The sequence below is a fragment of the Somniosus microcephalus genome, unplaced genomic scaffold (assembly GCF_052327205.1).
Source record: "Somniosus microcephalus isolate GS21.2 unplaced genomic scaffold, FLI_Smic_1.0 unresolved_chr6, whole genome shotgun sequence".
NCBI lineage: Eukaryota > Metazoa > Chordata > Chondrichthyes > Squaliformes > Somniosidae > Somniosus > Somniosus microcephalus.
In genome coordinates, this window is record NW_028225184.1 from 27,440,167 (window position 1) to 27,445,118 (window position 4,952).

At 46.0% G+C, this 4,952-nt stretch overlaps 1 pseudogene; it reads left to right on the forward strand.

The window, feature by feature from the left end:
* The first annotated feature begins 566 nt into the window (after positions 1–566).
* LOC147087144 (uncharacterized) lies at positions 567–1,412 on the forward strand (annotated as a pseudogene).
* Positions 1,413–4,952: the final 3,540 nt, after the last annotated feature.

Consider the following 4,952-nt stretch of genomic DNA (forward strand, 5'->3'; position numbering starts at 1 on the left):
ATTATAAATGGAGGGCATTTCATTATCTTCTCGGTAGTTTTGAATCGGGGACCTGTCCCATGTGATCCAAACATGATAACCATCATACTACAGAATCCCTTTGTAAGTATGATAACCTCTTATTAAATATCCTCTTAATCGTCTGAGGAAAACAATCCCACACTCTCAACATAACTGAAGTCCTTAATGCTCAGACCACGCTGCAAGACGTCAAACTGAGTGTCTCGCTCTGTATGTCTACCTTTGTCTCCCTCTTTGTCCCTGTCTCTCTCTGTGTAGGATTCTGAGGCTGCTTGACAGTATAGATGCAGGGCGGATGATTCCCCTCCTGGGGGAATCTACAACTAGGGGGCAAAGCTTCAGGATATCCGGTCGCCCACTTAAAACGGAGAAGAGGAGGAATTTCTTCTCTCAGAAGGTCGTGAATCTTTGGAACGCTCAAGGCGGAGATAGACATATATTTGAGCTACAGGGGAGTCAAGGTTTAAGGGGAGCGGGCGGGTAACTGTCGTTGAGTCGAAGATCTGATCATCCATGATCTTATTCAATAGGGTGGTGTTGAGTCGATGACCTGTCCATCCATGATCTTATTGAATGGTCGCGCAGGCTCGAGGGGCCGAATCGCCCACTGCTGCTCCTATTTCGATGGACACCTACAGAAGCTGAAAGACGCCATCGTAAGAACGGGATATGATGCTCGACTCGTCGATCGACAGTTCCGACGGGCCACAGCAAAAAATCGCATAGACCTCCTCAGAAGGCAAACACGGGACACAACCAACAGAGTACCCTTCGTCGTCCAGTACTTCCCCGGAGCGGAGAAACTACGCCATGTTCTTCGCAGCCCTTGACATGTCATCGATGACGACGAACACCTCGCTAAGGGCATCCCCACGCCCACACTACTCATCTTCAAACAGCCGCATAACCTCAAACAGACCATCGTTCGCAGCAAATTACCCAGCTTTCAGGAGAACAGCGACCACAACACCACACAACCCTGCCACATCAACCTCTGCAAGACATGCCAGATCATCAACACAGATACCATCATCACACGTGAGGACACCACCCACCAGGTACATGGTACATACACATGGGACTCGGCCAACGTTGTCTACCTCATACATTGCAGGAAAGGATGCCCCGGAGCATGGTACATCAGCGAGACACTGCGACAACGGATGAACGGACACCGCACAACAATCGCCAGGCAGGAGTGTTCCCTCCCAGTTGGGAAACACTTCAGCAGTCAAGGATATTCAGCCTCCGATCTTCGGGTGAGCATTCTCCAAGGCGGCCTTCGAGACACACGACAATGCAAAATCTTCCAGCAGAAACTGATAGCCAAGTTCCGCACTCATGAGGACGGCCTCAACCATGATCTTGGGTTCATGTCACACTACATGTAACCCCACCTGACGTAGAGTCACCCAGACTCGAGTCGTCGTTGGCTTGTTCTCTCTACACAGATGCGGCCGGACCTGCTGTGATTTCCAGCATCTGCAACATTTGACCCCTTGTGACCACACCTCATTGTTCATTGATGTAATATTTTCCTGACCAACCTGTTTGGACACCATTCACACCTTTGATCACTGTGATTATCTCTCTGCCGAGGTGTGATAAATGGCAGTTAGAAAGATTACCTGTAAACATCTGACATTATTCTCTGACGATATAAGCTGTGTCTTTATGCATCTCTCCACTTCACCTGACGAAGGAGCAGCGCACTGAAAGCTTGTGATTTCAAATAAAACTGTTGGACTATAACCTGGTGTTGTGTGACTTCTTACCTATTTCTTCTGTTCTTATTCTTATTTCTGTCCCTTCTGCCTCTTTTGCCCGCTGATCACAGGTCGATTATTGCTCTGACAGATACTGCATGCTTCAGTTCATCGTTTGTAAAGTGGTGACTACCTCTGCCTGACACACGCAAGACCGTGGTTCAATTCCCCGACGGGGAGGATTTTTAACATCCACAATTTTAAACCTTTCAGCAGCTCCTTAAAATGCCCCTGCGAAAAGTTGAACAGAACAAAATGAACTAAAATAATTTTAGAATATTTACTGGCATATGAAGAACTGTATTACAACTCCCTGCACCATTTCCTCGTTATTAAACTGTTTTCCTCCTCTTTGCCTTTTGAGTGGGGCACTGAGGAGGGAGAGAGAAAATGAGATAACAGCGGGAGAAAGCACGACTGCTCTTTCAAAGAGACAGCACAGGCACGATTGGCCGAATGGCCTCCCAATGTGCTGCCAGCCTCCATGAATCCATGATACTGAGATTCATATCTGAGACATAACCACACAAAGAGTGCACACACGGGTATTTTGTGTGTGTTTGATGCTTTGTCTCAAGCACTGCATAAACATTTCCTCTACAATGTCCTGGATATAATAATGGTGAGTGTTCAATTCCCCGACGGCTTCTCTCTGACTGTGTGTCTCTCTCTCTGAGAAAAGCACAGAAGGAAATAGATGTCAAATGCAAGCCTACCCGCACTTGGTGCTGTGGTTTCGCGAACATATCCTTTGTGTTCTCGCCTAAAAGATGTCCTCTTGTATGAAACCTTTGCCTGGCGTGAAAGTGATCTGAATTTCAAAGCAGCAAGGAGGAAATTCTGCGTTGCTCTGCTTGCTGGCAGGCAGCTTCCTGCAGCTTCCCTGATGGTCTAGCGGTTTGGGTTCGGCGCTTTCACCGCCGTGGCTCGTGTTCGATAGGGCTGTTTGAAATGCCACCAATCAAAGCACCCCAGCCACAGTCTGTTCGCCCTCCTGCCATCTGGGAGACTCCACAAATGCATTCGCACCCATACGACCAGATTTAGGAACAGCTTATTTCCCATGGCTGTCATCCTACTGAACTGCACAATTAAACTCTAAAGCCTGCACATCTGCCAATGCACTTTATTATGGTTATGTTTATGTTAATATATTAATATATGTTGAATGTTTAAATGTCTTAATCTAAATGTACACTCTCAGGAGCCGGAAGCCTACATTTCGTTGTACTGCACTTGTGCACTAACAATGACAATAAATGTTGATTTGATTTGATTTGATTTGAAGCAATTCTTGCTCCTGATCAAGCTTTCAACACGGCTGCTGCTTCAACAGGTACAACATGCACTTCCTTGCCTTCTGTATAATGTCTGCTGCTTCAAAGTCAGCAGGAAATTACATTTGGATGTAGACAATTTAAGTGTTTACATGCCCACATTTAACTGCTGCTCAGCGTGTCAGAACAGTCACGGTTATTTTCATCTTCCATGTATTTTCTTGCCGACTGCATCTCCCTAAAATACTTAGCACGGCTATCAATCAACTCAACGCCAGTCTGAAAAATGCAACGTTTGATAGTTAGCAACATGTGCAAGACTGGAATTAGAGAGTGCCTGGGACGTGATAACTTATCCTAAGCAGTATGTTATTCATTGGGCCTGAGCCCTTGCTGTGTAAGACAATTCTCCCCATACTGATTCTGTTATCTTCAATTTGTCTCCTATGGTTACCATCACATCTGCCACTGGCCAGCGTTTCTCCTTATTACCTCTATCAAATCCCCTTATAATTTTGAAAGCATCTCATTAAATTGCCTCTTAACCGTCTGAGGCAAACAATCCCACAGTCTCAACATAACTGAAGTTCCTTATCTCTTGGACCACTTTGCAAGACGTCAAACAGAGTGTTTCGCTCTGTATGTCTATCTTTGTTTCCATCTTTGTCCCTGTCTCTCTCTGTACAGGAGTCTGAGGCTGCTTGACAGGACAGATGCAGGGAGGATGTTCCCCTCCTGGGGGAATCGAGAACTAGGGGAAAACTTCAGGATAAGGGGTCGCCCATTTAAAACGGAGTTGAGTAGTAATTCCTTCTCTCAGAGTGTCGTGAATCTTTGGAATCCACTACCCCAGAGAGTTGTGGAGGCGGAGTCATTGAATATATTCAAGGCGGAGTTAGACATATATTTGAGCTACAGTGGAGTCAAGAGTTGTGCGGAGCGGGCGTGAAAATGGCGTTGAGTCAAAGATCTGATCAGGCTCTTATTTTTATTTCTGTCCCTTCTGCCTCTTTGTCCCTCTGTTCACACGTCGATTTTTGCTCTGACAGATTCGGCATCATTCAGTTCCTCTTTAGTATACTGCTGAGTGTCCCCACCTGTCAGGCGGGAGATCGGTGTTCAATTTCCTGACGGAGAGGATTTATGGCATCCCCAATTTTAAAACTTTTGGGCAGCTTCTTAAAATGCCCCATGGAAATGTTGAACAGTTCAAAATGAACTAAAATAATTTTAAAATATGTACTGGCATGTGAAGAACTGTATTAAACTCCCTGCATCATTTCCTCGTTAGTAGAGTGTTCTCCTTCTGTTTGCCTTTTGTGTCGGGCACTGAGGAGGGAGAGAGAAAATGAAATAACAGCGGGAGTAATCACGACTGCTCTTTCAAAGATTCAGCAGTCAAGATTGGCCAGATGGCCTCCCACTATGCTGCCTGACTCCATGAATCCATGACACTGAGACGGGTATCTGAGACATACCCACACAAGGAGAGCACACACGGGTATTTTCTGTGTATTTGATGCTCTGTCTCAAGCACTGCATAACCATTTCCTCTACAATATTCTGGATATTATAATGGTGAGTATTCAATTCCCCGACGGCTTCTCTCTAACTGTGTGTCTCTGTCACTGAGAAAAGCACAGAAGTAAATAGGTGCCAAATGGACGCCTTCCCGCACCTGGTGCTCTGTTTTCGCGAATATGTCCTTTGTGTTCTCGCCTAAAACTTGCCATCTTGTACGAAAAGCTTGCCTGGTGTGAAAGTGTGCTGAATTTCAAAGCAGCAAGGAGGACAGGCTGCTTCCTGGCAAGCAGCTCTCTGCAGCTTGCCTGATGCACCAGTGGTTAGAATTTGGCGCTTTCATCGCCTCAGCCCGGGTTCAATTATC